At 46.0% G+C, this 9,102-nt stretch overlaps 1 long non-coding RNA gene across 1 annotated transcript; it reads right to left on the bottom strand.

The window, feature by feature from the left end:
* Positions 1-741: 741 nt before the first annotated feature.
* LOC148684896 (uncharacterized) lies at positions 742-8,516 on the bottom strand. Its single transcript, XR_015951251.1, has 4 exons — positions 8,263-8,516; positions 7,652-7,745; positions 7,332-7,446; positions 742-1,056 (listed from the first exon to the last, which is right to left on the bottom strand). It is a non-coding gene; the product is annotated as an uncharacterized LOC148684896 (long non-coding RNA).
* Positions 8,517-9,102: the final 586 nt, after the last annotated feature.

The following is a 9,102-nucleotide window of genomic DNA, read 5'->3' as shown; positions in this document are numbered from 1 at the left end:
AGCAGTATGGCACAAGTTTCCTTGACTTTGGTGGAAGCAACTCCAAGCTTGGTGCCAGGTAGGGGAAGAGTGCAAGTAGGACCTGCCAATTTGCTTCCCTCTGTTTCTCATTTTTCTGAACTAAATACAGTATTCAGTTCTCCACATTTCTGCAACTTTTTGCAAAAATAAAACAAGTTTTAAAAAATCCTCATGAAAATTCTTCAATGTATTAGTCTGAATCTCTCCTAAGCAACACGTGTCTGTATGCAGCTTTGATAAATGTCCACATGTTTGCAAGTGATTTCTCCTAATTTCATGCATTTTTGTATGTTATTTTTTGGTAATATTAATTCTTATGCATTTTCCTTCCATCTTCTGCATCACAAAATTCGGGGGAAATGATAGAGCAGAGTCTTGATACTTCTCTCCTTTAATGTGGTTCCTACACCACATTTCCTATGTTTTCTTCACTAGGGTGCCTAGTTCCTTCAACCTTTCTCTCTAGAACTTGTTTTCCATTCTGCTGAAAACCTTTGTTGCCCTCCTCTTAAAACCATGGGGCCCAGAACTGGACATAGCTTTCTGTTTTGCTTACACAACTTCTTGCAGACTCAGAAAATTATTGAGTTGTGTTTTTATTCTTTGTCAAAAGTCACGGAGCCCAGCTCTTAGATCATAATGTCACCCTTCCCACTCTCGTATGCTTTTTAATGGGGGACAGGGCAAGAAATGTTTCATGTGCCAGTACGAATTTGGATAGTTAACGTCTCTGCAAGATATTTATGGAACTAATGAAAATCCTAGCAGTACATGTATAAGCAGAGCCATATATTTTGTAAGAATAAAAGTATATACATACTGAAATCTCTGCAAGACGAGACGTCGGCTGTGCCCATTGCCGGCTGTCAGTTTTTTTATTTTTATTTTTGAATTATGAAGTGTGGATGGATAAGGCTTTATTACGGTCAAACGGAGGCAGTGCAAGACACGGGCTGAAAATATGTCGGTGGTTAATATTTTCATTTCGTATTCCAGATAGGTTTTTAAATACTCTGTTAGGCACTCCCAACTTGCCTGAGGAGAGAAAAGTGCAGAAGTGTTTGGTTTTCTTGGGACGAGGGCAAGAGCATGAGATCACACAGAGGAAACGGCCTTGAGCCAAGTCAAAACAGTGGCCCATCTAGCTCACATTGCCAACACTGACTGACGATGGCTGTCCCAGTTTTCAGAGGGGATGTCAGCCCAACCTGGAGATGCCTGGGAATGAACCTGGTACCTTTTGCATGCAAAGCAGATGCTTGCCACTGAGCTATGCCCCTTCCCCTTATGGTATATCCTGTTCTTCTTACATATAAAGAAGAGGAGAATAGTGGAAGCATGCGACAATGCTTCTTCGTTTTCTGCATATCTCCCAAGTGGCAGCTTCTACCTCACCCTGCAGTATCCCCATGTAGGAACGGGGATGAAGTTTACTCAGTTCACTTTTTAATTCTCACCTGTCACATCATTTAATTCTCACCTGCTACATCATTGACTTGGATGATGGGCTTGAGGGCATCCTGAGCAAGTTTGCAGATGACACCAAATTAGGAGGGGTGGCTAATACCCCAGAGGACAGGATCACACTTCAAAATGACCTTAATAGATTAGACAACTGGGCCAAAGCAAACAAGATGAATTTTAACAAGGAGAAATGTAAAGTACTACACTTGGGCAAAAAAAATAAAAATAAAAAAATGAAAGGCACAAATACAGGATGGGAGACACCTGGCTTGAGAGCAGTACATGTGAAAAGGATCTAGGAGTCCTGGTAGACCACAAACTTGACATGAGTCAACAGTGTGATGCAGCAGCTAAAAAAGCCAATGCAATTCTGGGCTGCATCAATAGGAGTACAGTATAGCGTCTAGATCAAGGGAAGTAATAGTACCACTGTATTCTGCTCTGGTCAGACCTCACCTGGAGTACTGTGTCCAGTTCTGGGCACCACAGTTCAAGAAGGATACTGACAAGCTGGAACGTGTCCAGAGGAGGGCAACCAAAATGGTCAAAGGCCTGGAAACAATGCCTTATGAGGAACGGCTTAGGGAGCTGGGTATGTTTAGCTTGGAGAAGAGAAGGTTAAGGGGTGATATGATAGCAATCTTCAAATATATAAAAGGATGTCATATAGAGGAGAGTGAAATGTTGTTTTCTGCTGCTCCAGAGAAGCGGACACGGAGCAATGGATTCAAGCTACAAGAAAGAACATTCCACCTAAACATTAGAAAGAACTTCCTGACAGTAAGAGCTGTTCGACAGTGGAATTTGCTGCCAAGGAGTGTGGTGGAGTCTCCTTCTTTGGAGGTCTTTAAGCAGAGGCTTGACAGGCATATGTAAAAAATGCTTTGATGGTGTTTCCTGCTTGGCAGGGGAGTTGGACTGGATGGCCCTTGTGGTCTCTTCCAACTCTATGATTCTATGATCCACATCTTCTGAGCCAATAGTTCAGGTGTGGGGAAATTTTGGCTCTCCAGCCATTGCTGAACTACAACTCCCATCAGTCTCAGCAAACATAGCCAGTGGCCAAGGATGCTGTCATTCCTGCAACAGGTGAACCAAAGAGGACCTTTCGTTTGAAATCTTAAAGATGCTTTAAAATATTCAAAAGCAAAGGAACAGTGTTATGCTGGGCTCCTGGATTTACAAGCACATGTAAGTGCAGAATGAATATATATGCACACACACTATATTCTACACATAATATTTCCCGGAGATAATTACATTCTCCAGGCAGAAATGTGCCCCTAGACCCTGTCATTTCAAAGGGAAAGGGATTTTATTTTTGAAGCTGCCATGGTGTGTCACTCTTATTCCACTTGTTTCATCAACCAGGTTTGTTAATCACCGTGCTGCTGTTGTTATTATGGGATGGGAAATGATTTGCATTTAGCAGGGCTCTTTGTTGTTGCCCCGCCCCCTTTCTCAGATGCACCCGTAGAACGCGTTTGTGCTGGAGTTTCTGTTTTTAAGCTGCAGAAGCCCTTATGACGGAAGCAAGCTGATCGCTTGGAGAGATTGCATATGTCTTCTAGCCCATCAAAAGGATTTGCAATTTGCAAAATGAGATGCAATAATAGAGCTGTGTACCTATCATGTGTTTAAACCCTGCACGTCTGGAAGAATGATGGGAACGTTAGTTTGTTGAGGGTGCTGCGAATTTCACTGCCCTGTGAGGGAAACTACAATTCCCAGGATTCTTGGGAGGGGTGCATGTACTTTAAATGCCAACTGCTACCCTACATTTCCTACATACACTTACTGGGGAGTGTAGGCCCCATGGATTGAACTCAGCGGGCCTTACTCCTGAAGTAGCTACTGTATGTAGAGAACTGTCATGTGAGTTATGTATAACTTCTCTCTCTTTATTGCCCTCCCGCTGCCCTCATTCTTGCTTTAGGTTGAGCCTCCCTCACACCCTTTGCTTTCCTCAGAATAGCAGGAATAACAAGGCCCTGGATTGTCCTGCAACATCGAATCCAACATTTTGTTTCCAGCAGCCAGTCGGCCAAATGTGTGGAGAAAATTTCTGAGGTGGGTCGATTCGTTACACCAGGCAAAAACTAAAACCATCAAGAGGATGCCGAGGCTATGAAATCAAGCTTTGGAATTCTGAGGGCAAATCCAAAATCCCAACACACTGACATTTGCAATGTTTTCAAAATGCTGGTTTCGGTTCTAAAAGGGCATGTTCAAATGTACAATGTGTGTGTGTGGGGGGGGGACCCTCTTTGAGGCTTTTGTCATCTACATTTTTTTGGACATGTGGGAATCTTTATGAGGACCAGAAAGCTGGCTGTAGCTTCTGGTCCTTTATGAGGACCAGAAATGGTTGTAGCTACTGTATGTTTTACATCAGGGGTTGCCAGCCTTGGGCCTGCAGGCACATTTGCAAACCGGAAAAATTGTTATGGTCACCACAACCCGTTCTACTGGCTACAATATGGTGCTTTTTTCAAGCTTGACTTCACTGGGGAAGGGGACCCTGCCAGGCAGGAGGGAAAGTCTCTGTGGCTGCACCAGTGGGCAACCTCCGCTTTACATTCCTATTACATCCATGGAAAATACAAAAAAGGTCATTTAGTGCCCTGCGAGCAAGTAAGAGAACCTTAGAGTGCTAGCTGCACCCTTTCAGTATGCCTCTGAATATCAGTCACTGGGGAACGACAGCAGGAGAGGGCTACTGCTTGTGGGCTTCCCATTAGGAAGACATCTGGTAGGGCATTGTGGCAAACAAGATACTGGGCAGCTCAAGACTTTGGGAGGATTCTTCTGATGTTCTCAAATGGCAGGAAGCAGGTGCTAAGTAACAGAAGCCACGTAGCAAGTAAAAGAACCTCAGAGACCAAGGAGAGCTCCCAGTGAGAGCAGATATTGCTCCAATGCTTCCTTCACCAAGACAGTGCCCTCCAGATGTTTTGGACTACATCTCCCATCAGTCCCAGCCGACACATGCAGATGGAAGTTAAAATCCATTCCAAGTTTGTGAATGTTGCTTCAAAAAAGGGTCAGAAGGCAATCCCCATTTGAACAATGGGAGTTATCTAACAGAGTAATGTCATTAGTGCAAGGACTTCCATCTGCACAACAGGACCCCTCCTCCAATGTGTCCCCACACCCACCAGCAGCACAGGCTTAGGAGGTGCAAGGGGAGAGGAAAGAGAAGGGAAGCTTTATTGCGCTACTAGCAATTCCTGCTTTGCTGGAGATTGCCTGTTGAGTCCAAAGAGTCCTCCTCATAGATCTGCTGGAAAAGGGCTGTAACAAAGGGGTGGGGGACTAAATCAAGGGCAGGATCTCCATCCCATCTCTAAACACCTTGCCCCATGTGAATTTTCATTGGTCATTATCTGGGGTGATGAATCAGCAGAAGTTCCCAAACTACAACTCCTATCACTCCCAGTCTCTTTAGGAAGTGACATAGCTCAGTGGTTGTGCATCTACCTTTGCATGCAGAATTTCCCAGGAAAAGCTCCTACCTGAAATTCTGGAGACAATATTGTCAGTGTGGACAATATTGACCTAGATGGACCAAGGAACTGGCTCAGGTTAAGGCAGCTTCCTGTGCTCCCATGGGCCACGCTGGTCAGGGATGATAGTGTCCAACAGGTTAGCCACGCCTGGTTAGCATATATAAAAGAGTTCAACTCCATATACTTGGGAGAGAGAGAGGGGGGGGAAAGCTTTCAACTAAGGATGACTCATTAAGCAAACATGTCCATTAAACCATTAAAGCAGACTTCTCAGGTAAGGAGCTGAAGCTCCATTTTGAAGATGTTTAAAGAGCACCCCGGAGTCATTCCAAACTAGACCGAACAAAATAGCCCCAAATGTACTGCGGGGAGGGGGGGGAAAAGTGATTTGGGACTAGGTGGCCTAAGAGCTCTTCTTCTCTGCACTCTAATTTCTGTGACTTTATGACTGGAAATCACTTTTAGCGTAAGAGGATTTAGATGACAGGCTTAGGCGCACGTTATTTACTGCCGGACTTACAGCTGGATTTTGTGGTGGGTGGGAGAAGGCACTCCAAACAAATCTCCCACCCCCCCAGGTCAATGCAGAGAGGAAACCAAGGGATTAGGATGCTGTGGAAGGGCTGGTATACTGGGAATGTTTTGGCTTTGTAAAGGGTGGCAACTTTCGGCAAGAGAGGTGTGTAGAAAAATGACTGCATGTTGGGGAGCATTTAACTGCTTTGTATTTCCTAGCTTGGTAGCTGCTCTGAAAACTTAACGTTTAACCATATGCCCCATTTTAGGTGCATATTGTGTTGCACTCACCCCAAGCAGTGGCATAGCGTAGGGTGTGGGGCCACAAGGGTGGTTGCCAGGGTGAAAAATGGTTAGGGGTGCAATTTTTCAACACCTGGTGCTGCCTCAATACAGCTGCATACGTCCATTGCTGGGTTCTGTTGAAAACGGCTTCTCAATGCAAGCCAGGAAGTGACATCTCCAGACAACGAAATTTCGTATCTCTGTGGCTGCGATCTCTTGGGTGACACGGTTACCAGTAGGTAGTTGAATGTGCATGCGTACACTGCCCGTTTCCCTCCCTTAACCCTCCACATGGCACCGGGTGCTGGCAACCCACGCTACGCCACTTTCCCCAAGTAGTGCCAGCTTCCAGATCTGCCATCTCCATTTCAATAAGCGATTACCCCAGATACTTGTAGATTCTATCAATGAGGCACATGGAGGGCTGAACATGCCTGGATCCATCCTGCTGCAGAGGCCAGGTATGGTCGTCACTCAGTGATGATAGACTCCATGCTTTTTTGCATGCAGACGGGTCTCCGCATTCATTCCGGAGAACTGCTGCCAACCGGTACTGAGCTAGATGGACCGGCGGTTTGATTCTGTATATGGCAGCTTCCTAAATTTCTATTGAACTAATAATAATAATAATAATAATAATAATAATAATAATAATAATTTATTATTTATACCTCGCCCATCTGGCCGGGTTCCCCCAGCCACTCTGGGCGGCTTCCAACAAAACACTAAAATACAGAAATCCATCAAACATTAAAAGCTTCCCTAAACAGGGCTGCCTTGAGATGCCTTCAAAAGGTCTGGTAATTGTTGTTCTCTTTGACCTCTGGTGGGAGGGCATTCCACAGGGTGGATGCCACTACCGAGAAGGCCCTCTGCCTGGTTCCCTGTAACTTGGCTTCTCGTAGTGAGGGAACCACCAGAAGGCCCTCGGCGCTGGACCTCAGTGTCCGGGCTGAATGATGGGGGTGGAGACGCTCCTTCAGGTATACCGGACCGAGGCCGTTTAGGGCTTTAAAGGTCAACACCAACACTTTGAATTGTGCTCGGAAACGTACTGGTAGCCAATGTAGGTCTTTCAGGACCGGTGTTATGTGGTCTCGGCGGCCGCTCCCAGTCACCAGTCTAGCTGCCGACTTGGTGGAACCTCTGATCTGCAGCCCTTCCCAACATTTGCTTTCATGCCGTTTCCAAGGACATAAATACAAGGTGGCATGCTAAGGCAAGACCTTGAGAATGAAGCAATATTGAACAGTCACTCTGGTTTTAATCTTCCCTCTCTGCGGAGGAACAGGGAAGAGTCTGATGCCTCTAAAAAAGGAGTGCGAGACTCTGAAGATTCATTGCATGAGTCTGGCCAGTGGTTTGGGACTGTCCCCTCACTCTTCCCCGTGGACCCTCCCTCTCATAACATGTGGATAATATAATTTCTTCCTCGAGGAAGTACCACGAGGGTTAATTAGTATCCATAAAATACTTTCAGAACCTGAAATGAAAGACTGCAGCAGATGGATAAATTATTATTAATACCGGTCTCACTAGATTGGAAGTAGGAGCGTTTCTGTGGATTCCAGGGCTAGGCAGGATTTTTCCATATGCTGCAATTTGATTGAACGTTTAATCCGCCTCTCCTCTTTAGCTTCATTAACCTCTTCTGAAGGAGAACAAAGAATCAATTGAAACACGTATGGCATACTGGAAAGTTTAACATTCTCCGGCACTTAAGTACAGTCTGCAGAGTATTTAAAGTATAGTTCTAACTCTGAAATTGGCAAGTACCAGAAAGGCCTATCTTGAGGGCGAAAGCCCAAGGCGTGCCAAGTTTTTTTATCCTGTTAAAAATAAAATAGAAATTGTACCGTGGCGGTCCGTGTTTCAGGCTTATTGTGCCTTGAGGCAGTTTTCCAAAAAGCGAAATGGATCGGAGGCGGCTTCCTTTGTCTTGTCTGTTCTCTGCAATAGTAAGGAGAGGCAGTGTGGCGTAGTGATTAGAGTGGTGGACCAGGTCCCGGGAGAGCATGAGATAATGACTTCTCCCATGGGGTTGAGGAGGCTGCGTGCTGGGAAATTTTTCATAGGGGAATAGTTGGGGCCAGAGGCGCTAGCTTGTGAGGGGTGTGCCATGCATGTGACATTGCACACATGAGCATTGTGCCTCCCTCCCTAAGCTGGGCAAAAACTTCCTGGGCTTTGTGAAGGAGGTGCCGGTGCTGGAGCTCTGGGAGGACGCCGGAGATCTCCTGCCTACTCCCAAAAGCCAGGTGGACTTTGGGATGATGGCAGGATGGATCTTGGATCCATTGGAGTCTCGCACCTCCCTCCCTAAAATGGGCAGAAGCTTTCTGGGCTTTGGGAAGGAGACACCCAGGAAACATTTAGAGGACTAGCCCTTAGTCCAATGACCACATGCCACTGGGCTTCAGAATGGTGGAGAGATGTTTACTGGAAATAGAGAGCATTCATCACCCACCTCGCAATGATAAGGTAACCTCGAAACCCACCATCCACCAAAATTCTGGTGTCCCATGGGAATGAGGCAGATAAATGGGGGCTTCTTTCACAAGCAAAACAGCAACAACTTGAGAAACTGGAGGACGGATTTCGGCAGGGCACTAGGGTACGCAGTTGCCTGTTTGTTTGTTTGTTTTCCTCAGATTCCCATTCCTCCACTTCACATGGACTTGCCTCTCTGTTTCCACCATCTGTAGCACAGCATTCCTCACAGGGACCTGTGGGCACGAAAGGAAGTGGTTAGCAGCATCTGCCATGCATGAAATATTGAAACATCTGAATAACCTCATTTTGAGTTTCTCTGTTATTGAGAGCTGTTGTTATAGTTGTTGTTGTTGTTGTTGTTGTTGTTGTTGTTGTTGCTGCTGCTGCTGCTGCTGCTGCTGCTGCTGCAGAGAATTAGGGGCATTTACTTGTGTTGTTCTCTCTTTTTTGGGCAGCGCAGAAGCCCAGTGTGAGCATTTTTGTTTGCTTAAATTTCCATACCTTCACATGGCCTATTCAACAACCACTACCGGTGCCATGAGCCCCACAGTACGGTTGGGATCAGGCATGGGTTGGCAGTCTCTGAAGGCAGAGGAGGAGGAAGAAGAATCAGAGAGGAGAGAGGCTGAATTGTGGGAATTTGAGATAGCAGGGAGGGGGGGATCGCCCCTTTCCACCCTTTGAAAGGGGGAGCAGAAATGCTGCTGCCCCCTCCAGCCTTCCTGTGAAGCAGGAAGCACCAGAAGAAGCTGGGGAGGGTTCTGATTCTGAACAGGAGGCAGTGGAGACTGAAAAGGAGCCTGTGCAGAAAAGT

Source organism: Zootoca vivipara, chromosome 8, assembly GCF_965207765.1.
Source record: "Zootoca vivipara chromosome 8, rZooViv2.hap1.1, whole genome shotgun sequence".
NCBI classification, from domain to species: domain Eukaryota; kingdom Metazoa; phylum Chordata; class Lepidosauria; order Squamata; family Lacertidae; genus Zootoca; species Zootoca vivipara.
Note: the sequence above shows the minus strand (reverse complement) of the source record. Positions and strands in the feature narration are given on the sequence as shown.